The sequence below is a fragment of the Colossoma macropomum genome, unplaced genomic scaffold, assembly GCF_904425465.1.
Source record: "Colossoma macropomum unplaced genomic scaffold, Colossoma_macropomum, whole genome shotgun sequence".
NCBI lineage: Eukaryota > Metazoa > Chordata > Actinopteri > Characiformes > Serrasalmidae > Colossoma > Colossoma macropomum.
The window spans coordinates 31,433,547-31,460,410 of record NW_023494792.1 but is presented as its reverse complement, the minus strand read 5'-3'; the positions used below and the strand labels follow the sequence as shown (position 1 = coordinate 31,460,410).

General features: G+C 40.1%; 1 pseudogene; it reads right to left on the bottom strand.

Annotated features, from left to right (window-relative positions):
- Positions 1–2,680: 2,680 nt before the first annotated feature.
- The window catches only part of LOC118812134, a 47,380-nt pseudogene continuing 23,196 nt past the window's right edge, over positions 2,681–26,864 (bottom strand).

Genomic DNA, 26,864 nt, shown 5'->3' with positions numbered 1-26,864 from the left:
TCACCCTAATCCTAAAATTAACCTCAACCCAAAGCCTAATCCTAACCCTCACCCTGGCCCTAATCCTAACCCCAACCTTAATCTCAACCCAAAACCTAACCTTAACCCTCACCCCGGCCCTAATCCTAACCCCAACCTTAACCCAAAACTTAAACCTAACCCTAAACCTGGCCCTAATCCTAACCCCAACCTTAACCTCAACCCAGAAGTTAATCCTAACCCTAACCCTGGCCCTAATCCTAACCTTAACCTCAAACCAAAACCTAATCCTAACCCTCGTATGTTTTTAACATGTTACTGAGAGTCCGTTGAGTGTTTGTTTAATCTAAAAGGACCACTCAAAATAAGGAGTCACCCCAGTTTCCTGCCTCAAGTAGGTCACTAACACAACAGAAACGTGGACTGAAACCTCCTGCATTAAATCAGTGTTTCCCAGCCCTGATCCCAGAGGCCCACTGCTCAGCACATTTACCTGCTTTCCCCTGCTCCCATCACACATGATCCAACTAATCAGCCCATTATCAGCTCTTTATTAAGTGCAGGTTGGCATGTTGAAGGAGGGAAAGCACTAAGATGTGCAGAGCAGTGAGCCTCCAGCGCTGCATTAAACAATGGCCTTGAATTTAGCATACAGCAGGGGTGAGGAACTACCGTCTTGGGGGGCCAGGTTCCAGCACAGTTTGGTGATGTTTCTGCTCAGACACACCTGATTCAACTCATCGGTACATTATGTGGAGTGTTTGAACAGGAAAAAACAGCAAACTGGACCCTCAGGGTTTTCACACATGGACCATGCATAGACCAAGATGTTGGGAGGGTTCAGGTTAGTTGCTTGAAACCTACGTGAAACGACATTGCACTTAAGTCACATGATGTAAAGCGTAAAAGTTTGTGGAACAAGCCAATTACAACGGCATTAACACATCATGTGATCACATCGAACGGAATACTTTCAAACCATTGGTTTCAACGGATCGATTGACAAGAAAATAGAACAGAAGATTTACTGGTTGAAACGGGAAATCTCTCTCTTTATAAGTTGATAATACATTCTAGCTTGAGCATGAGTCAAAGCCTAGTTCATGAACATTGACCCCACACCTGCAGGTCCAGGCTGCCAGTGGAGGCAGTTAAAAAGGTATCAGACGGTTGTTACGTCTACAACTGTTTCAGAGTAGAAAACAACTCATCTGAACTTTAACGAAATGGTAACCAGCATGGAAAGAAATGTCAACAATTGCACTCTCTACACCACCATTACTTCAAGGCTAAACCCAACGAAATACACAATACACTCTTCCCTCTTTGAGTTTGGGTCAGCCATGATTGCGCTTCTGCAATTCCTGATTTCACTGAGATAAAACTACAAAGGAAGTACACTATGAGGCACAAAGTTTTGGCACCTATAAAAGGATGGGCTGGTAGGAGAGAAAAGACTGACAGCATCAACAGTCAAAGAGAATCATGTCAAACAAAAGGTATTACATGTACAACAGAACGGAAAATTATAGCATTAATAATTTATCTCCACAGTAGATGCCACTATATATAATAACGGTGTGTTCAGACAGTCGGTGTAAACTCATGAATTTTCAATCTGTTGCACTTCAACCATTAAGAAAGTCCATATCCATATAAGACCCAAACATATCGAAAATAAGACACATGCTAACCCTAAAAGATCCTGCGAGATTAATTCATGCCTTCAGACCAGACTACTGCAATGTGCTCCTGGCTGCTTGATCTTAGGTGCTGATTCTGAATAAATTTTAGAGGAGATAGGACCTTCTACAAATTTCATTTTTTTTCCTCTTTCCTAATCTTAATCCGCTCTCGCTGTCGACTCGGACTCACTACTACAAAGTCTCAGTCTTGACTTGGGCCCAATCCCATTTCTTATTTTCACCCCTACCCTTTGTTTTTGAGAGTCACCCTAACCCCTTGGAACTGAGTTACAAGGGTTAGTGGTTGAAATCTTCCCTATGAAATGGGACCCTCAAATAAAGAAGAGCATTACTTCATTAACAGCTACTAGCGCTGCTCTGTAGGTGACCCTACCAGTCTGCAGTGATAGCAAAGGAGGGTAAAGTTCAGCTCCTCACTGCTGGGCTTTAGTTACATTTAGGACATCATATGCCTTCAAAGAGAGGGGGCAATTATTTATTATCGCCCACCCATAATTCTATGGTAATATGAAGCTGAAGTCAGCTATTCACCAGCTTCTAGTTTTCCCATTCCACCTTAAATGGACCAGCAGTTACATTCTGGCGCTTCAGGCATCAATACTGCTGAACTATTTAAGGTGGAACGGGAAATTTAGCTAGCTAGCTGCCGATACATTAGCATAGTATTAGCGATTTTTTATGCTTGTTATGAAGAAAAGGGCCAAAATACATTGAAATGACATTAAACTAAGATAATATAATGGTTACTGTAATGTTTTAACAGAAAAAATTCTCACATTTGTGGGTTTCTTTGGTCTCTTATGCAGCCATTATGCCTGTTTTTCTTTTTATCTCATGACACTCAGTTTGAAATGACCCTCTGAAAAACCTCCATTTGGAGGGCAATGTAGTCCCAACACTTCGCCATACCCCTCTATCTCAACACTAATCGGGACACCCTACCCCCTAGGCGTGAACATGCAAAACGGAGGCTAAGGGCTAAGTGGTAAGGGCAAGGGGCGAAATGGGATTGGGCCTTGGACTCGCCTCTGGCGGTCTTGACTACAACACTAGTGTTAAGCCCTTTGAGATTATTTAAAAAATTCTATATAACTTAATGTTTATTATTGGTCCATCTGAGCGGGTTTATGTATTGTTCACGTGATATGGTGCCCATGATTACCCAAACGAAAAACAAGTGGTCACATAACAATGTAATTTGGTCACATGACAATGTTCCAAGTTTATGAGGACGGTCTGAACACACCATGACACCACTCTACTTCACCCATCCTACACCTGACAGCATGTTAGCAGTGTTGCTAACTGAAGCATTCCTGCTACACTTGAGCTCAGGGATGCCCTCTTATTCGAAGAGTGGGGCGGACCTGTCATTGGTCATCGTCTTTTTGAGCCTCACGCCACGCCGAATGGCCAGCAGCACATCGTCTTCCTGCACGTCCAGCTCTTCTTCATCCTCCTCTGGCAGAGCGTCTGATTGGCTGATGGAGGTGGGCGTCTCCTGGGAGGCTGATGGTGAAGCATTGCTGCTGTTCCCTGTGCTGGGAGATGTAGGACTTTGGGGAGATTCGCTATCTGTGGGGGTCGGCGGCTCTGGGACGGTGGGGGTTTTAACAGGGATTACGGGGGTCCTGATGGGGATTGGGCCCTGACCGCTGGAGCCGCGCCACAGACTGGGCTTTGACGAGGGAGCACGGCGAATGGTGGCTACGCCAGGTGTGGGGATAATGGAGCTGCAGGGGGACGGCAGTCCAGGGGTGGAGGTGGGGCGCTTGGCTGGTAACATGCGGCGATATGATTGGCTGATTTCTGTGTTCCGCGGGACAGAAGTGGTCCCACCGCAGTCCGGATGCTCCACATCGTGGTCTCCACTCATTGGCAAATAGTCGTAATCAAATACTGCAGAGAGAGGAAGAATACAACTTCACACAGTTTTATACTGTACACACAGCTTATAAGCAGCTTGTATGTGTGGTAAACTGAATAGCTCCTCCTAATATGTCTGTGACTTGCACAGTTTGGATCTAATTTTATGATGAATGGACCAATAGAAATGCTCCAAAGAGACTTTGTGTGAAATTTCTTTACATTAACATACATTCATTTAAAAATCTGAAGTTACTATTGTGGAGATCAATGTTTTTCTTTGGACAGTGACGACATGGTCATTATAAATATCATTACATTATCAGTGAAGATACTTTACATTAATGGGTTTTATCACATTTTTAAGTGCAATTTTTATTACATTTTTGGGGTGATTACATTATTGGTAAATTATAACAATACTGGGTTCTACACTCTTAAAAAGATGGTTCTTCAAGGGTTTTGTAGTAAAGAAAATGGTTCTAGATAGAACTATGAACACGCAAAGAACCCACTGCATAATTAAAGGTTTCTTTGCATCTGGAAAGCGTTCTTCAGATTGATGGAAGTGGGCATGAATGTGCTGTAAATAGTTCTATATAGAACCTTTTTAAAAATGGTTCTATATAGCACCAGAAAGGGTTCTTCTATTTCTACACTCTTAAAAAAGATAGTTCTTCAAGGATTTTTTAGTAAAAAAAAGGGTTCTAGATAGAACCATGACCACTCTACTACACTAAAGAATCCTTGAAGAACCATCTTTTTTAAGTGTGTTTAGCCCCAACCCTACACATTACACAAGCATTTCTCCTGAGAGCAAAATGAGTTCTTTAGATAAGTAAGACACGAGTAATGATGTTCTTAAATCAAGAGGATTTTGAACAAGCATGAAATGTCATGTAGGTCAATGTGAAACTGACTTAACTCACACTGTACATGCTTGCTCCTGACCAGGGGCTTCTCTACATTAGGGGCCTAGCAGTCTTGGGTTGGTGAGCGCGGGGCCCACCAGTGTTCGTCTAACCAAGTGAGCAGTTAAAAACTCTGCGCATGTTCAACACGCTTTCAATAACCAGCTAGGGGGCATGATCAAGTTGGCCCCATGCTGAGAGCAGCCAATAAAATATAATAAATTTGCATACGTCCAGACGTTTAGTAACGTTGTTTACGGAGTGGGCGTTGCTACGCAGCTAGCCACTGTTCCTCATCAGTTGTGGTAGCTGCTCAAAAAGTCAAAAGTGTAATAAAAGTCAAATTTGGTTCCAGCCATTAGAGCAGGATTTCAACATCATTCAGTCTGGAAAGGACAAAAACTGCTCCTCCAATCCAGAGAGGTTCAAGAGAAAACCATGGCCAACTGTGAGTGCAGCTAAAAACACTCTTCTGCTTTCCTTGCCTGCCCTTGCTACGCTATCACGTGAATTCATTCATGGATTGGTGGAGAAAAGTCTTTGACAAGTTTGCCCAGATGAAAGATCGCCGTGCATCTTTTCTTTTCGAGCAGTGAATGTCACTGCTGAGTCATTCTGCATTATTACAAGGTGTGTTATTCATGATGCCTGGAAAGCAATGATGTGTTTCCTGCTCTGATATGTTGCTTTGGTTGCTGATCACAGTGATCATTACTGCTAGATAACTTTTGGATTTGGATTTGTACTGCAATGCTGTATAACAAGTTTTTTTTAATGCCATTATCTTATCATTCATACTACTGTCTCCACTTCAACTCCTGGCCCCACGTTACGTTAATGTGTGAATTTGTGATTTCATTGATGGAGTGCGTTTGTGTTTGGATCAGGTTTGTGTGTAGTTTTACTGACGAGTTGCTGCTGCCCCTACAGTTTATTGAGCCCCACCAGGCTTTCTGTGGCAGAGACACCACTGCTCCTTACCATGAGTGTCCTCGCTGCAGCACGGTGTGTTGGTCTGGGTGCTGTAGCCGCTGGAACCTTGAACAGAGTCTCTGCTGCGCGGGATCTCCAACGACAGACCACGAGACAGACACACAGCCAGCTCCTCATGAGCTTCATCCTGCCTCACAAACAAACTCATCTGTGAATTTAAATACTTGAGCTGAGTCTTCTACAGGACAGAGATCATATCTGTTTTATTGTCTTGTCCACTGATCTGAACACCCTAATACGGACAGATGTGTACAGGTGTTGTGCTGCTCACCCTGGATTTGCTGTGTTCTGAGTTGGGGCTGGTTTTCTGTACTTCATCTCTGGAGCTGCTGGACTCGCAGCCCTCTCTCACCCTCTCTCTCTCCTTTATCCTGCGCAGAGTGTTCACCATCGGCTGGTCGTACGGGCCCGGCCTGGCCCAGTCCTACAGAGAGAGAGAGAGAGAGAGAGAGAGAGAGAGAGAGAGAATCTGTTATTATTCTAAACACTTATTTTTCACTCCAATAAATTGTCCTGCAGTTAGTCTCAACCTCGCACTGTGATTGGCTGAGAGGCATTCTATGCCAGTGTCTCCTGACACCACCACCAGCATACGGACCATTTAATGGAATTATCTATTGCAGCATAATGTAAACTGTAATTTTATGTCATCATTTGTGTTATTTCTGTCTCAGAAAAGCAATAACAAAAATGTAGAGAAACTTGGTATAATCAAACAATACACTTGTGTATTTTGGCATAATTATTCATTTACCACTGTAAATGATTTATGAACTACTTTGAATTTCATTGTACAGTAAACTGTCTGTTTCTCTGTGTATATGACAAACTCTCGAGTCTTGACTTATTCAATAATTTATCAGTTTTCATTTACTGCTATGAATTATTGTTGACTATTATGGCTACTATAAAATATAATAAAGCTACTACAATTATTTGTATACAATATATTATATTTATATTTATACCATAAAATATGCAGTAACTACAATAAACTATTCAGTAACTACTATAAATTATTTAGTAACTACTATAAATTATTTAGTAACTACCTTAAACTATTCAGTAACTACTATAAATTATTCAGTAACTACTATAAACTATTCAGTAACTACTATAAATTATTCAGTAACTACTATAAATTATTCAGTAACTACTATAAACTATTTAGTAACTACTATAAATATTTAGTACCTACTATGAACTATTAGGTAACTAGTATACATTATTTAGTAACTACAAATTAACAAATTAATCAGTAACTACATTAAAATATTCAGAAACTACTATAAAATGTTCAGAAACTACCATGAATTATTCAGTGACTACTACGAATTATATTAGACCATATACAGACCCTCAGGGTTAATGAGGACTGATGGACGAGTGATTTACAAAATCACACTGTCAACACTACAGCTCTTTCTATCTTTCAGTCTTTCTTCATATGTTTACCCATTTATTCATTTTTAAAAGATGCAGGGTGACAAAAAAATATATAAATAAATAAAAAAGGAAGCAAATCTATGGAAAGAGAGGATAAGCAGTTGTGATGAACAGAGAGAGGGAGAGGACAGATGAGTGGAGGGGTGAAGGAGTGGCACTGACCTTCCAGCTGGGCACTCTGTGGGAGACAGGGAAGGCGCTGGGGCTGAGAGGAAAACACAGCCCAAAATCTGCCAGCGAGAGGGCATGGGCATGGTGAGACCACGCCCATTGATGACCATAAGAGGGGGATGAGGGAGGAGGAGGAGATGGAGGGATGAAGAGGGAAGAGTCCACTGAACTCTCTGCACATGGGCTGAGCGATTCACACCCATTTAACAACTGAACCAGCGGGTAAATGAAAACAAACAAACAAACAAATGACAGGATGGACGAGGAATCATCAGGGGTGTAAAATACAGCTGAAGGTGACAAATCAACTGCACTGATATTTTAGAACACTGGAATCGATCATGATAAAAATGCTTTACAAAATAAGGGCAAAAAATTATTTTCATAAAAATTATTTCATTTTTTTTGGAATATCAAGAATGTATTAATTTATATGTAACACACTGTAATGGTTTATAGTAACGTATAGTCAACTTTATGAGATTTATCACCACTTTTCAAGTATGCAGCATTCCGGACGTTAATTTGATTAAACCTTAAAGCTAATATAGAATCAGCTCTTCATCATTCTGGACACATCCAACATTTCTTCATTTTTTACAGTGTCCTTCAAATTAGCTGAAACCTATAAAGTTGTCAAGCATTTTTATCATAACGGAATCATTTTATACAAGCACCTTCAATAAACTTTTATTAGTGACATCAGTGATTCTAAAATGTTGAATGGTGATTCCAAACTTTTGAAAGGTACTGCAGTTTTTCCAGTTACGTTTGTGTACACAATGTATTAAAAATGATCTGACTAAGATAATATTTACTGATAATATTTACCATTGTAAGGTCAGAGATTTTACACCCCTAGAAATAACGTATGGAAGAAATAACATAAATCATGGTGCAATAAACACAACAAAACATGACAACTATATAAGAAAATGTGAAGGTCAAATGGCATCGCTGGGTCTGGATCAGTCTTCACTGTTTAGCTTTAGCTTTGGTCTTTTATTTTACAGTCCAAAACACGACTGCAGCGCTGGCAAAGCTGGAGCTCAGTAAAAGAGTTCTGGATATTAAATAACTGCATAATCATCGACATACTGTGAAAAATGACATGTAACTTTTTTTTTGGAAGTATGCTCAAATATAGGCTTTACCATTTAAATTTATATTCAAACAGGTGTGTGACTGGTACTGTTTGTGTGTGTAGGGGTGTGTGGGTGTGTATGTATGTCACCTTGTCTTCAGTGTTGGTGTTGGAATCAGGTAATGTGGGAGTGGACTCGTCAGGGCAGGAGGAGGCAGAGCACTGAACACACACACACACACACACACACACAGCCATGCAGAGCAGTGTGTACAGCGTGCACGGACACAAAAAATCCATAGGACAACACATATAAACACAGAGAAATAATTATATTAGAATTATGCAAAGTAAAAGCAGGGGATGTGAGAGCCAAAGCTATGAACACATATAGCACAAATCACTAAATACTAATCACTACACATTACCCATGAAACACTAATCCGCATGACTGAACACTAAACCATAATCACTTAACACTAATCGTTAAATACTAATCACTAAACATTAATCATTAAACACTAACTCATAATCACAAAACATCACTAATCACTACACATTAAACATCAATCACTAAAGAATAACCCATAATCGTTAAACATAATCACTAATCACGAAACATCAATCACTAAGCACTAACCCATATCCCTAAACATAAATCACTAATCACGAAACATCAATCACTAAGCACTAACCCATATCCCTAAACATAAATCACTAATCACTAAACATCAATCACTAAGCACTAACCCATATCCCTAAACATAAATCACTAATCACTAAACATCAATCACTAAGCACTAACCCATATCCCTAAACATAAATCACTAATCACTAAACATCAATCACTAAGCACTAGCCCATAATCCCTAAACATATCACTAATCATAAAACATCAATCACTAAACACTAACCCATAATCCCTAAATATAAATCACTAATCACTAAACATTAATCGCTAAGCACGAACCCATAATCCCTAAACATAAATCAACAATCACTAAACATTAATCAATAAACATCAATCAGTAAACATCAATCACTAAACACTAACCCATAATCACTAAACATAAATCACGAATCACTAAACACTAACCCATAATTCCTAAACATAAATCGCTAATCACTAAACATTAATCACTAAACATTAACCACTAAACACTAACCCTTAATCCATAAACATAAATCACTAATCACTAAACATCAACCACTAAAAACTAACCCATAATCCCTAAATATAAATCACTAATCACTAAACATTAATCACTAAACATCAATCACTAATCACTAAACATTTATCCCTAAACATAAATCACTAACAACTGAACACTAAACACAGTAAACCCTAAATACTAAACAATCCCAAAAGACTAAACACTAATCATGAAATTTTAAACAGTAATCACAACTCACTAAACACCAATCACTAACCACTAAGTACTAATCACTAAATACTAAACCATAAGCACTAATCACTACACACTCATCACTAAACACTGAATACTAAACATTAAGCACTAAATACTACTTCTACTGTCCATGATGGGGAAGAGACATGGGGACATGCAGAGTGAAGATATGACAACGAGAGGTGGAAAGAAAAAAGAGAGCAAGAGACAGAAAAAGAAAGAAAGAAAGAAAGCAAGAAAAAGAAAGAAAGAAAGAAAGACAGAAAGAAAGAAAGAAAGAAAGAAAGAAAGACAAAGATATAAGGCTAAAGAAAGAAAGAGGAACAGAAACAGAAAAAGAGACTGTGTGTGTGTGTGTGTGTGTGTGTGTGTGTGTGGGTGTGTGTGTGTGTATATATGTGTGTGTGTCGTGACAGGTCAGAGTGACTCATCACTGTCTCCGGCAGTGTGGCTCTCGAACTTAATGGTGAACGTTCCCTAGCAACAGGAGACGGTTCCTATGGCAGCAGGTCTGGGCAGGGTTCCGTAATAATACATATTCATTACTGCACACAGACACGGTCTCTCTGCCCCTGAAGCAATAAACATGAGGGATCTCTACAGTAATATCCATATTCCCAAGAACATGACTTAACGGGGAACATGTCAAGGACACTCAGTGATGACTCTTATTATGTAAAGCAGATTTGATTTAACCCCTGACATCTCCAGCTTATTACATACTAAGGCTTATTGTTCAGCAACTACAGGGACTTCAGTGCAAACTGGCAGAGCTATTCTTAGGTTATAGAAGTGTGTAATAAAACTTTGGGCCCACTGATGGCCCGGGTCATCTAAGAGGCTAACCTTTAGATACCTACTACATCAAATAAGAGCAGGAGCAGATCGCAAGGACAGTAGAGTGAACAGTTTCACAGAAAGATTTGAATATTTTCTTCCTTCTTCAGTACTTTTCTCTACATTCTCTGGAGTCTGAATTTGGGTTGGAGGATTGATCAGCGTGATGGAGCGTGTTAAAGTATGTTGGAGTGTTTCTGAGTATTGGTAAAGTGTAGTGTAGGGCAAGAATGTATTATTATTTCTATACTCTATTGCCTATTATTTGATTATTTGACCACTAGAATCATTATCGAATCATGATTTCTGCTGGTTCCTTTCACTTTCCTGCCGCCATGCGCTTTTCTTCCTTAAACCGCTCTTACGTTAAATATTTACAGTTCGTATTGCCTTGCAAAGTGGTCATGACCAAGACTGGACCAGAAGATTGGTGATAAAAAAAGTCCTCCATATTTGTTTGGTTACCAAGCTAGCTAATTTGCTAACTATAAACAGTAACAACACAACAACGAACAAAGCACTGGTTAGCCAATGAGCTAACACTGCCAATTCTAGTGTGACTGGGTCTGCTGTACTGTAAACATTAGTGTGACTGGGTCTGCTGTACTGTAAACACTAGTGTGACTGGGTTTGCTGTACTGTAAACACTAGTGTGACTGGGTTTGCTGTACTGTAAACACTAGTGTGACTGGGTCTACCATACTGTAAACACTAGTGTGACTGGGTCTGCTGTACTGTAAACATTAGTGTGATTGGGTCTGCTGTACTGTAAACGCTAGTGTGACTGGGTCTGCTGTACTGTAAACGCTAGTGTGACTGGGTTTGCTGTACTGTAAACATTAGTGTGACTGGGTCTGCTGTACTGTAAACATTAGTGTGACTGGGTCTGCTGTACTGTAAACATTAGTGTGACTGGGTCTGCTGTACTGTAAACATTAGTGTGACTGGGTTTGCTGTACTGTAAACATTAGTGTGACTGGGTTTGCTGTACTGTAAACATTAGTGTGACTGGGTCTGCTGTACTGTAAACGCTAGTGTGACTGGGTTTGCTGTACTGTAAACATTAGTGTGACTGGGTCTGCTGTACTGTAAACACTAGTGTGACTGGGTCTACTGAACTGTAAACACTAGTGTGACTGGGTCTGCTGTACTGCAAACACTAGTGTGACGTTTTGCTGTACTGTAAACACTAGTGTGACTGGGTCTACTGTACTGTAAACACTAGTGTGACGGTTTGCTGTACTGTAAATGCTAGTGTGATTGGGTCTGCTGTACTGTAAACATTAGTGTGACTGGGTCTGCTGAACTGTAAACACTAGTGTGACTGGGTTTACCATACTGTAAACATTAGTGTGATTGGGTTTGCTGTACTGTAAACACTAGTGTGACTGGGTCTGCTGTACTGTAAACATTAGAGTGACTGGGTCCGCTGTACTGTAAACACTAGTGTGACTGGGTCTGCTGTACTGCAAACACTAGTGTGACCGGGTCTGCTGTACTGTAAACACTAGTGTGACTGGGTCTACCATACTGTAAACACTAGTGTGACTGGGTTTGCTGTACTGTAAACGCTAGTGTGACTGGGTCCGCTGTACTGTAAACATTAGTGTGACTGGGTTTGCTGTACTGTAAATGCTAGTGTGACTGGGTTTGCTGTACTGTAAACATTAGTGTGACTGGGTTTGCTGCACTGTAAACACTAGTGTGACTGGGTTTGCTGTACTGTAAACATTAGTGTGACTGGGTCCGCTGTACTGTAAACATTAGTGTGACTGGGTTTGCTGTACTGTAAACATTAGTGTGACTGGGTTTGCTGCACTGTAAACACTAGTGTGACTGGGTCTACTGAACTGTAAACACTAGTGTGACTGGGTTTGCTGCACTGTAAACACTAGTGTGACTGGGTCTACTGAACTGTAAACACTAGTGTGACTGGGTTTGCTGTACTGTAAACGCTAGTGTGACTGGGTCTACTGAACTGTAAACATTAGTGTGACTGGGTTTGCTGCACTGTAAACACTAGTGTGACTGGGTCTACTGAACTGTAAACACTAGTGTGACTGGGTTTGCTGTACTGTAAACGCTAGTGTGACTGGGTCCGCTGTACTGTAAACATTAGTGTGACTGGGTTTGCTGTACTGTAAACATTAGTGTGACTGGGTTTGCTGTACTGTAAACACTAGTGTGACTGGGTCTACTGAACTGTAAACACTAGTGTGACTGGGTCTGCTGTACTGTAAACACTAGTGTGACGGTTTGCTGTACTGTAAACACTAGTGTGACTGGGTCTACTGTACTGTAAACATTAGTGTGACTGGGTCTGCTGTACTGCAAACACTAGTGTGACTGGGTCTACTGTACTGTAAACACTAGTGTGACTGGGTCCGCTGTACTGTAAACACTAGTGTGACTGGGTCTGCTGTACTGCAAACACTTTTGTGACTGGGTCTGCTGTACTGCAAACACTAGTGTGACTGGGTTTACCATACTGTAAACATTAGTGTGACTGGGTTTGCTGTGCTGTAAACATTAGTGTGATTGGGTTTGCTGTGCTGTAAACATTAGTGTGATTGGGTCTACTATACTGCAAACGCTAGTGTGACTGGGTCTGCTGTACTGTAAACGCTAGTGTGACTGGGTCTGCTGTACTGTAAACACTAGTGTGACTGGGTCTGCTGTACTGTAAACATTAGTGTGACTGGGTCTGCCGTACTGTAAACACTACTGTGACTGGGTCTACTGTACTGTAAACACTAGTGTGACTGGGTCTACTGTACTGTAAACATTAGTGTGACTGGGTCTGCCGTACTATAAACACTAGTGTGACTGGGTCTGCTGTACTGTAAACATTAGTGTGACTGGGTCTGCCGTACTGTAAACATTAGAGTGACTGGGTCTGCTGTACTGTAAACATTAGTGTGACTGGGTCTGCTGTACTGCAAACATTAGTGTGACTGGGTCTGCCGTACTGTAAACATTAGAGTGACTGGGTCTACTGTTCTGCAAACACTAGTGTGACTGGGTCTGCTGTACTGTAAACACTAGTGTGACTGGGTCTGCTGTACTGTAAACACTGGTGTGACTGGGTTTGCTGTACTGTACACACTAGTGTGACTGGGTCTACTGTACTGCAAACACTAGTGTGACTGGGTCTGCTGTACTGCAAACACTAGTGTGACTACACTAATCTACTACAGTTGCAGAGTGATATTTCATGATCACCTGTGTGTTGGTGTCTGGAGGCATGGGGGATGGGCTCTTAGACTGACAAGTGTCCTGAGAGGTGAAGCCAGAGTCATGTGAGGAAACGCTGGGCGAGGCGGACAGAGCCTTGCTGGGGGAGGGCGGAGCCTCGGTAACGGAAGTGTGACGTGGGAGAGTGGGAGTGATTGCTGCTCGAGCGGGAATCACTGCTGTTCACGCTGTTTAGACTACTGCTGAGAGAGAGAGAGAGAGAGAGAGAGAGAGCAAGAGAAAACATTGATCATTAGGTTAAATACAGAAGCAGCCCAAGGGCGGTACAGTACAAGTGTATGCTATGCTGGGTGCTGTAGTTACACACCTACACATGCTGGACTTCCTCGACGTAGTGCTGGGAGAAGAGGGTGGAGTCTGGTATGACCAGCTGCACTCTGACACCTTCAAATCAGAAATCACCTGCACAGACAATATAGAATTTGTGATCGACACATAATCAATTCACTATACGTCACGAATACACCAACCAATTTATAATATATAAATAAGGTATAAACATAAACAGTCAACACATTAATTAGTCTCTCAATAAACAAAATATGAAATCACCTATCACAATATACTCTCACTGGCCACTTTATTAGAAACTCCTCCCTTGTAGCTCCACCTTGCTGGTGTACACAGAGGCTGTGACTCCATCTGATATGCACAGTATGTGCCTCAGCAACAGCCATACTTGCACCACACACACTACCATGACAGTGTCACTGCTCTGCTGAGAATCATCCACCACCCAAATAATATCTGGACAACAGATGGGCTGCGATCTATAATTGTACACCTACATAGTGGACCAATAACATAGGTGTTTCTAATAAAATGGCCAGTGAATGTATGTTCAGGTGTGCGTGTGTGGGGGTGGGTTTCTGTTAGCACACAGGGGTTTCTGATGTATTTAGGCAGGTGTGTGTTCACACCTGCTCGCTTGAAGGAGGCAGTTTGTGGGGATCCATAGTCAACGACCTCAGATCATCAGAGATCGACTGCAGGTGAGTGATTTCACCCAACATACACACTTCTTCTTCCTATAGAGAGAGATAAACACACACATAAACACATACATTACTATCTAGTAGGAATAATGTCTTTAACTACATTATTCTAAACTCATCAGCAGGATTGGATTCTGTACTGTTTGATCCAGTTTTTTAACCTCTCTACTAAACTCTGACTGAATCCACAGATGGTGTAACATCTGCAACCCAGTGACCCAGAAACTCATCAAGACTGCAATGATGATACACTGAGAACAGTAACTTAAAGCAAGTCATCTCCAAGCATGCTTTAAAAAGTCTTTATGTGCAAGCGAGAGGAGAGGAGAAGAGTGGAGGAGGAAAGAGAGAATGAGAAAAGACTGATAGGGTGGAGAGGCAAACTTGAAAATGGTACAGTAAGAGAATAATGCTGAAAGAAAGAAGAATCAGAATTACAATTGTTTATCAGCCAAAATAAATGCTCCTGTATGGTTCTTGGCTTGGATATATAGTTTTAGGCAAAGTCTTTAACTGTACTGGTATAGAACCTCGGCTTTATGATATATAACCTCTGCAAACTGTAGAAAAGGTTCTTCACATTCATATAACTCATTTGCAACAATGGTTCTTTAAAGAAACAATCCATTCCAAAGCTGCATCGTTCATTAATTTTTTAAGCTGACTGCACTTTTTTATAAGCTGATGGCATTTTTTAACCCAAAGCTCAGACTGTGTTGGGCTGAATGAACACATGAAACACACTAGTACATTTCCAGCACTTTCTACTAGCCAAAGTCACAACATGCACATAGGAACCAAAACATTATGACCATTATGACCTGCCTATTATGCTGTTGGTCCTCCACATACTGCCAAAACAGCTCCAACAGGTCTGCAAGACCTCTGAAGGCCCTGTGGTATCTGGTACCAAGACATTAGCAGCAGATCCTATTGGGATCTGGGGAATCTGGAGGCCAGGACAACACCTACAACTCTTCATCATGTTCCTCGAACCATTCCCAAACAATGTGTGTAGTGTGGCAGGATGCATTCTCCTGCTGAAAGAGGCCTTTGCCCTGAGGGGTGTACCTGGTCCGCAGCAATGTTTAGGTAAATGGCACATGTCAAACTGATGTCCACATGAATGCCTGGAACCAGGATGTCTCAACAAAACATCACCCAGAGCATCACACTCCTCCCAAGAGCTTGTCTTCTTTCCACAGTGCATCCTGGTGCCATCACTTCCCCAGGTAAACGATGCACATGTACCCAGCTGTCCATGTGGCGTCGAAGAAATGGACTCAGAACAGACAACCTTCTTCTGTTGCTTCAAGGTCCAGTTCCAAAGTTTGCATAACCATTTTAGGTGCTTTTGATGGTAGACAGGGGTCAGCATGGGCAATCTGACCCGTCTGGCCCCATACGCGTCAGGATGCATTGCACAGCGTGTTGAGGCACATTCCTCCCGTAACCGTCACTAAAATTTCTTGTGCCACAGTAGCTCTTCTGTCAGTTCTAACCAGATGGGATAGCCTTCGTTGCTCTCATGCATCGATGAGCCCTTGGCGCCCAACAACCTGTCACTGGGTCATGGATTGTGCCTCCTCGGACCACCACTGCTGACAGGGAGCACTCCACAAGCCTTGCCATTTCAGAGATACTCTGACCCACTCGTCTGGCCATAACAGTTCTCACCTTGTCAGAGTCACTCAGGTCTTAATGCCTGACCATTTCTCCCACATCCAACATGCTGACTACAAGAATTGACTGTTCACTTACAGTCTAATATATCTCAGACCTTGACATGCACTGTTATTACAGGATAATTAACATTATTCATTTCATCAGTGGTCATAATGTTTCGGCTCATCGGTCACAACGTTAAGATGTTATGTAATGGACGTTTTAAATTCTTAAACAAATAATGTAATAATAAATTTGGTAAGTTTTAATCTAGTCAGTTTATTGAATCTGCTTTGAAAAAAAGTAGATGTTATTAAACGCCAATGAAATGAAATATGGGTCAATCGGTCAGAATTTATGGCCACGCTTAACGAGAGAACAGGGCCATGTGTCACGCAAAAGAACAGTATTCAGAACGCTTTGCATGACTAAAGGCTTCTTTGCATCGTGAAAGTCTTCTTTAGATTAATGGAGAATGTGCTGTAGATGGTTCTATATAGAACTTTTTTGAAAAGCGTTCCATATAGCTCCAAAAAGGGTTCTTCTATTCTCATGATGACAAGCTTGTCACCACAGAAGAACGCTTTTTGGTGCTATATGGAACGTTTTTGAAAAGAACAATCTACAGAATGTTCTCCATCAATCCCGTTCACAATGCAAAGAACACTTTAATCATGCAAAGGATTCTTTTAGTGTTCAGAGTTTTATATAGCATCATTTTCTTCACTAAAGAACCCTCGAAGAACCATCATTTTTATGTGTGTAGGTAAAAATATGTGAGAACTTGTGGTTTAGGGAACCAAAAGTCGTTCCTTTATGGCATCGCTCCCAGTCCCCCCCCCCCGTTGGAACCTTTCTTTTTGACTCTGTTCTGAGTCCTCGCACAAAAACAGAAATGAACAGAAAGTGTAATGAGAAAACAGATGGAGGGATCACAGACAGAGGGAGGACAGAAGGGCTGGGGGGGCTGACTTACTATGGCGGGTCTGAGCATGGAGACGAAAGAGCAGAATCGCGCTCTCTCCTCTATCAGGGCCTTCCTGACTGCCTGCCTCTCCGTCTCCTGCAGCAAGGCGTATTTATCGGTCACTCCCTGCAGAGCGCTGTCCACCTGCGGCTGCAGATCACCACGCCCTGGAGCACACACACGTTTACAAATGCATGACTATCATCACCACAACAACTCAGCCCCACATCAGTCTCCCACATCAACATCAATATCACTCCCAAAGCCACTCTGACCGGGGTCATTTCATCATCTCTGCTGCAGCAGTTACAGACACTTGCAAGACTCACCATCAGCCCAGTAAGAGCTGAGATTTGCTGGTAGCACCGCTAACTATGTAAAATTCATAACACCTTTTTGGACAGGAAGTAGTTGCCCTTGTGACAGCAGGCTTATTTTTATTGCTAAAAAAACAAAATTACTTAAGTATAAAATGCAAGTGGCATAGGTATATAAAATACAGCTCATTTTCAAAGGCCTCTGCAGTTAAAACAAAGAAATAACAGTTACACATTCATAACATCTTACATAAACACTTCATAACATCTTCATGAATGTTAAAAACATTCATAAAAACATTCATTTAGAACATTTATAAAGCATACATGTTTTACATAATATGGGCTACTATGTCATTTTACTGAGAAACTTTCTTTTTCCAAAATAAAAGTCCTAATTCTTTAGTTTGAAAAACTTTATCATTTACAGTGAAACAGCTCATTTCTGGACAGCCAGTATATAAATGACCTTGTTTTACCCCTTTGGCAATTAAGTACTTCGGTTGAAGTCGAATTCGGTTGAATGATTGTTCATAGCATATTTACTTAACTCACTGTCCACAAAGTAAAGTGACATTCAAAGGAACAAATGCTTAAGAAAAAACAAATACTAGAGGTATACATGAAACATGCCTAAATGTGTCAAAGCACTTAATGATCGAAAGGGATAAAGCGAGGTCATTTTCATTTCGCCTGTCCAGAAATGAGGTGTTTCACTGAAAATACTGTACTTTTTCAAAATAAAAAATGAGAACTTTTATTTTGAAAAAAAAATCTCAGTAAAATGACATAGTAGTCCATATTAATGTCATGTAAAACATGTATACTTTATAAATATTGATCTGAATAATCATGAACGTGCTATGAAGTGTTTATGTAAGGTGATATGAATGGGTTATGTAGACACCCTTCTAGTAAAAATGTTCCTGAAATAACAGTATAAAAGGTGTCTTTTTGGAATGCATTAGAATGAATCTGTTCATGCATGACTACATCCCTACAACACACAGAACTGCCTGAAAAATACAAATACAGCGCGACTGTGACCATTTTACAGATTTCTAACTGGTGTAAAAGTGTCGGCTTTTCTCTGCTGTGAAATGCCGAAAACAGCCGCAGTCAGTTTGTGAGAACAAGAACGCCACATCACTTTATACAACACATGCAGTGGAAAAATCGTTCTATGCTAAATAAATAAACTGCACACGCAGGCTGAACAGTGAGCGTAACCTGGTATAGAAGGCCACTATTGGTTTGTTAGGCTTTTATTATTCATACATTTTACTGTGACAGTTGATTATTTTATTTTTAAAGCCACACAATGGACCAGGTTCATAAAACTCAGCGGTAACACCGCTATGTCACTCAAAATGCATGTCACGCTGAAAAGGAGCCTTTCATAAAGTCGCTGAGGTGGTGATTATCTCGCTGGTGTCTTTTTAATGATGTGGCATTGTCACCACTGTCCTGGGCAAAGGCCCAATCAAAATCCACATGGAAATGAGCTCATGCATATTAACGACATGCCCAGTGAAGCTCAGGATGCCTGGCAAAATAAAAGAAACAGAAAACTCTCAGAAAGAAAAAGCTGCTGTTAAGAGAAGAAGTGCTGACAAATAATAGTAAATTGTTTGGTAAAAATGCTTTTAATTTAATTTTTTTTTCTTTATCAGAAAATGTTGTTGATACACTGTTAGAAATGAGAGATCTGCTCAACTCAAAATGATATAGTAACTGATTACATGGCTTTTCTTGAGTTGATTCAACTTGAGGACACTTCACACGACCCAAACTTCTTAGTTGAGTTAAAAGTTCTTTTATTTTTTTAGTTCTGCTTCTCAGTTTGGTAAATAAGATGAACTTGTCTTTATACTCAACTTCCCCACCAGCCAGGAGTCTCATCACACAATCCTGCTAGACATTTTCCCTCTTGTGTGAACACTTACAGATGACTGTGGCATCGCTGGGGCTCAAACTCACAACCTCCTGTTGGGGTGACGGCTTCGTCCACTGAACCACTCAGGAACACATGAAGCAGCTCAGATTGTGTGTCTACAAATGTTTAATATACTGGGAACATATCTGTTGTTTTAGCTTTAAAGTAGGGCGTCATCTCAGCTGTCTAATAATTCTTCCTAACATCAGAAGGTTGTGAGTTTGAATCCCAGCTATGCTGTAGCTGTCCATATACAGAACCCAAGAGGAAAATATGCCAGATGGGACTGTGTGATAGAAGGAGCGCCAGCCAGTGGAGAAATTGAGTAAAAAACACAGATTCAGTTTTGTTTATCTAACTGAGATGCAGACCTAGAAACAGTAGCTGGGAGAACTTTTGACTCAACTAAGAAGTTTGAGCTGTGTGAACGCTGGTGTCCTCAAGTTGAGTCAACTCAAGAAAAGCCATGAAATCAGTTACGATATCATTTTAAGTTGAGCAGACATCTCATTTTGTACAGTGTACTACAAAAAATGACAAATAAAAACATCTTAAATGTCAACTTTTAATTACAGGAACTACATTTTAGCATGTTAGACTTCATTTCTCATTGGTAAGAATTCAAGCCTTTTTCTAACTCATTATGATTGTTGAACTAACATGAATTAAATTAGAACATTTGGTATTTTTAATTACAATTTCAAATTAAACCGACATGCTGATATTCTAATAACCATTTAAAAACCATTTCATTTCATTTTCAATCTGAAATCCTGCTGAAGCCAGTCTTCTTCCTCTTCGTGCACAGCAGCAGTTAGCAGGTTTACAGAGTGCCATCTTTTATAAACACCACACAGATTTAAATTTAGATGCACAGCAGATGTTGTGAGACTGATGCCACAAGAAAGAAGCTCAATCTACCCCATTTGAGGACTTCAGTTCTAAGCTGATATAATAACGTGTATGGCACAGTCTGTATGTTTTACAGTCGTTTTTCTGAGCTTAAAGTATCTGCTTACATTCTAACATTTAAGAATGACAAACCTGCACGTATGATTATATATTTGCAGTAATTGATCATTATCTAAGTCAACTATTTTCATTTTTCATTCATCGAGGTACAAACAATGTAAATGTTCCCTCAAAGGTACAACAGTGGTTTTAAGGTGGTTTTAAGTTGTGAACCTTAAATAAGTTTTTCCAGGTGAAAAGTTTGTATTTGTACCTTTTTATAACCGAATGTTTTAAAACAGAACAATAAAATAAAGTCCTGGAGACGAGACGGGGTGTGTGGAGTCAGTACAACTTAGAAAATATGATTTCAGTGGATTATGGTTCAGTTATGTTCCCTGACTAAAGGTACTGAGATGGACCCTTTAGGGAACCACCCCAGTGACAAGAGAGGTACTGCACCAGTGACAGCACAGTACCTTTATTTCTGAGAGTGTATGAAAAACTGATATATGCAGTGATTTATGCGCATGTATTTCAATATTTTGGTACATATTTAAATATGGCACAGTTAATGTATTTAGCACATATTTTAAAACATCACTAATGTTGCACATTTGTTGAAAACTAATTTTTATACAAGCAACGATATACAAACATTTTTCTTCCATATGGGTAGATTTCCATTTTCATTTAAAACTGAAAACATGGAATGGAATTCGTTCGTAATTAGCTTAAATAAATGTGCATAATATATAATGACTTATTAGATGGTGATAAGACAAGTTCATTTAAAGTGCAATAATAATATAAATAGCAAAGAGTTAATACTGGAAAAACAGTTTAAATGCTATTCTGGTGCTTTGTTTATTTGTGACTGAGAGACCGACAGTGGAATAAAATCTTGTCTGATGAAGTTTTTTACCAATCAGAAAAAAGACACTTTCTGGAAATGGTATAAACATGACTGCAAAGGCATAATCAGAGTTTTTATACGCTGAGCAGTGACAGGTCTGCTGTACTGCCTCTGACAGCACCTTAGAAAAGTGCACCATATCAGTCACTGTTTCAGAGCCACAGCACCATCTGCTGGAGGAAAACCCAGCTGCTCTGCCTTGAGTACAGAATGAAGGGCCTTTGAGTTCCTCTACAGTACTGAATATCAGGTTCTGTGTGTGTGTGTGTGTGTGTGTGTGTGTGTGAGTGTGTGTGTGTGTGTGTGTGTGTGTGTGTGTAAATGTCTTCACAGGTCATGCAAACACACAGGCAGCAGAACAGGTTCCCTTCTGCTACTCAGATGAGTGTGTGCTCAGGGAACACGTCATACACACATACAGTACTGTGCAAAAGTGAGAGAGACCGCCCCCGATTTATTTCAGTTCCAGTCAAAACAGGCATTACGTTTTTTATTATTATTAAATTATGGCAAAAACAACAAAAAATGACAAAAAAAGAAAGATACAAGGTTTTGAGAATTTTTTCCAAGTCATTTTGGGTAATATCTTTTGATCCATTCACACACACACACATATATGTGTATATTATATATATATATATATTATATATATATATATATATATATATATATTTATACACACAGACAGACAGACAGACAGACAGATAGATAGATAGATAGATAGATAGATAGATAGGTAGATAGACAGAAAGATAGAAATGCTCCAAAATATATACATTCTGTCTTCTGATGCTGAAAATAAATGCGTTCTACTTAATGGAAACTATCCAACTGAAGGGTGGTCTCTGACTTTTGCACAGTACTGTATGTGGGCGGTCATCCTGACAGGAGAACATGCTGTTTATGCAGTACACACACTGCACAAACAACAAACGACACTATAAAGGAATGCCAGGCCATTCCTCCTCTAAACTCAAACATACAATTTAGGGTTTAAGTGTGAGGGCAGAGCCAGGAACGCTGTGAAAGAAAGAGCGAAACCTTGATCTTAAATTTCACACAAAACATTTCATAAAGGACTCTGCAGAGTTTACTGCAAGGTTTCACACTCTATTTACTCAACAGAGCTCAGTCTGTGTGGGAAAGTGAGGGAGTGTTTGTGTTCATACATTTTTAGGATAAAAACTGTGAAGAGCTTTTTACACGAGCCCTGCTTTAGTTTTTAAAACTACAAAAGACAAAGCCATTTGTTTTGGTTAGTGAGGTTAGGATTTGGGTTAGACTTAGAAAAGTCTTTTTACAGAAAGATACTTACTTTATATACATACATATTGCATATCGTATTATTACATGATGTATATATGCATATGTTGTATGCAAAAGTTTGAACACCCTTGGTTAAATTACATATTTGTTCTTTTTGTGAAAATTTCTATACCATATTGGGGGAAAAAATGATACATATATATATAGAAAGAAAATGTCATATCTTCAAAGTGAGAACTTTATAGAAGAAGGAAAAAAACCTAATTTACCTTTAATGTAAGTCAATGGAATCCGACTTTTTCCATATCATTTAGGGTCGTTTCTTTTGGTCCATTTATCATTAAATTTACACACAATGTAAAAGACAACAGACATTTTCAAATTATGTCACAAACTGAACATTGACAAAAATGGAGATACAAGGTTTTCTTCCAACACACAGCAATATTCTAAAAATCGTCAGCTAATTACAGTTATGTTGATTATTATGGCTCCTTAGTCCAAAGCAAAAGATCCAAGTTTAGATAAGCCGAAATTTTATCTACTGCTGGACTGCCACTTACCAACTCGGTTAGTAGTGGGTGGTATGGGCAAAAATATTTATTATGAAATTGACTAAAATTTCTGACTGTTGTGATACATATATATATAGTACACAGACATTTTTAAATAAAACTGCAGTATTTTAGTTGCTTAACCAAATCTATTTTTTGTAGATTAACAGTGGCCTGTTATTCTATCCTTCACTTTTTAATAAGACCCATTTTTCAAAACCGTAACCTTGTAACTGTTTTTACTATGCCAAACACTAAAAAACAAAACTGAACAATTAATAGATAAACCTATCAGTAATGCCTTCTGAAAAAAACAATGCTAAATGTTAAGTCACGTCTGAATCTATACTAGGCTGAATTTTCTGCTCCACCTTAAATCGAGCAGCACACATGCTGGTAACTATACAGCCAACTGAATTTAACTGCTGCGCCATTAAGGTGGAGGGGGAAATCTGAATTAGAGGGCAGTTTTAGCTTTCTGAATTTCTCTCATTTGTCTCACATCCACACAAACTCGAGCCTCTGACCGTCAGACACTACTGGAGTTTGAAAAATATTGCAGTCATTCAGACCTCAGTAGCTGCTGGTCTGATGCAGGTGAGCAAGTCGGGCGGCTCCCTCAGCCAGGCCTCATCGGTCTGGTTTCCACGCTAGGCTAAGGCTAACCTGAAAGTCTGGCGATTCCTTTATGTCCACTGTGGTAGACAACTTCAGGTGAAAGGGACTAGACAGTGGGAGGTGATCGAGGGTCAGCTGCGTTTTTTATTTTCATTTGAATTTCGATAAATTGTTCGTAGCTTCAGCTGCAAACACTGCTGCTTCCACACTGACTGGATGACTTATCCATTCGGATGTAGAGCCAACTGCTATGTTTAAACATTCCTATTTGTTCTAAATCCCCCGTCCACGGGTTTGAGACTCAGCTCACCCATGAATTTGTCGTGCTCACCTAAAAACAGTAGTCCTGCTGCCACTACTGCCTGTAGAGGAGCATAACTACAGAGTACGTTCAACAGGGAGCGCACAGTTCTTTCACTGCCCTTCACTTTCTTTCACAGTTAAGGTGCGTCTACGGTCTATGAGTGTTCGTGATTGAGTGTAGGAGATAAAACGAGTGAGCTCCTCACCTTTCTTCGCTTTCTTCTGCAGTTTGAGAGTGTCTGAAGATTTCTTCTTGATCTCTTGGCGTGCTCGTTTGTATTCTGTCCACACATAGAGAGAGAGAAAGAGAGAGAGAGAGAGAGAGAGAGAGAGAGAGAGAGAGAGAGAGGGAGAAAGAGAGAGAGAGCGAGAGAGGGAGAGAGAGGCTCTGTAACACTTTGAAGAGTTGTTTCAAAGTCAGTAAGGAACAAAAAAAGGAAAAAGAATTAAAAGTGATCAAACGGGTTAGTGATGACTGAATAATGAGCGGCAGTGTGGAGAAACGCCTGCAGCTACACCCCCGCTGCGCGTGTCTGTGTGTCGGTGCGCGTACCTTTGGCATGGTCTTTATCCATCATGTTGGCGACTCTCTTCCACTCCTCCATCTGCTCTTGTAGTGGATTAATCAGAGAGTCCACAAAAACCCTGCACACATGCATGTTACTCTCACTCAGGAACTAATCTCAACAAACAATGGTACTCTATTCATAACATATTATAGTTTGGTCCCCTCACTATGGATCAAAGCAGAAAAAGTTACATTTTAGCTCTGGTTCCTTTAGTGTTCACACAAAAAGCAAACGATCTATGCAAACAAAGTAATCCGGCCAAAAAATCACAGCTGATTGAGACGATATTCTAGAGCAGTAGTTCCCGGCTGGGTACTCGTGCCCCCCAGACAGCTGAGATTGTACTCTAACCCAACTCACAACCCTAAGGGCTCAGGAATGTGCATTCTGACAAATTTCGATTTTCGAGTATTAGCAAGAGTTACTGAACGGATTATGCCTGGGCAATGTAGTCGGATATCACCAATGATTGACATGTAACCCCGTAACCCTGTACTTAAAAGGCGATAACCGTCATGTTCGGAAACTGACAGAGAAGGGAGGACTAATTTACCATTGAATAAAATGTTAAATTAACACAGTGTGTGTGTATGTGTGTGGGGGTGTGTGTGTGGTGTGGTGTGTGGGATGTGTGTGTATGTTTACTCACATTGAGAACTGTCTGAATTTGGCCTCTATGCTGCGGTGTCTCATACACATCCTGGTCAGAGCAGAGCCAATGTCCCGCGTACCACCTGCAACATAAATCACATAATGTGTGATTTATGAATCTCCTGTACACCCAGAAACAAACACACACACACACACAAACAGTGTTAGTATACAGTGTCTGGATGGGTTGGGTCCTAATATGTCCCATTTTTGCTATATATGCAATTATCTACCTTATATATATATATATATATATATTTATATATTTTCAACAAAATATATATACACATATTTTGTTGGAACAAAACCTTTTTCATTTTTTGATATAATTTGAAAACGCCTGTTGTCCTGTTTGCAATTTGGGTGAAGTTTATGATGAATGGACCGAAAGAAATAAAATTACTTTAAAAAAAAAATTACGTAAAATTACGTAAAATTACGTAAAATTACTCAGTCTGGTTCCACTGACTTTCATTATGAGGAAAGAATGTTTTTTCTTCTTTTGTAAAATTACCATTTTGGAGATACGAAGTTTTGTTCTGATAGTAGTGATATGTAAGCATCTATGTGTAATAATAATATGTCCCAAATGTATTTTATACATGTAAGTATCTCTACGCAACAATAATACACACAATAGCAAGAGCAACTGGCGTGTTTAAATAATGCAAAATAAATGCAAGGCTTTGCCCTTCAGGTTTAGAAAAAGGAAATTTGATCAAGTCAGGAGCATTCTGTTGGTCCAGCAGGTCAGTGCAGCTGGTTTTTCTATAATTTGGGACATATTTCAAGATATTTTCGTAACGAAAATGTACAAAAAGAAGCCTTTTCTTTCTCTCTCTCTCTTTTTCCCTCTCTCTCTCTCACACACGCACACAAACACATGCTTAAACACATGAGTGATCTATGAAAGTTTGCACACATACATGCACCTACAATGAGTGATGAATAAATTGTTGAGTTATGTATGGGGTCAATCATTTGCTCTGTTACCGTCCAAAGTCACTGAACAGAGAGAAGGCTTTAAAAACAGAATGGTGTATTTTCACACACACACACACACACACACACACACACACTAACAATGAATAATATACAATGGGAAGAAATATGTGTTAGTATTTTACAACTGAGGGTTTGTGTGTGTGTGTGTATGTGTGTACGTGCATGCATGTGAGTGTGTGTGTGTGTGTGTGTGTGTGTGTGTATGTGTGTACGTGCGTGTGTGTGTGTGTGTGTGTGTGAAAGAAACAGATGGCCGTGCTGGCTCAAGGTGTGTAAGAAGCTTCGCTATATTCTGTTATCCTCAGCAGGAGAGAGAGAGAGAGAGAGAGAGAGAGGGAGGGAGGGAGATGGACAAAATAGGAAAGGAGGGATAAAAAGAGAGAGAGAAGGAGAAAGAGAGAAAGAAGGAGAGAAAGAGAGAGACAGTCACAGAGTGGCCGTTTGTCTTGTCTGTGGGAGACTGCTACAGACTGTGACTGTGATATGCCTCACAA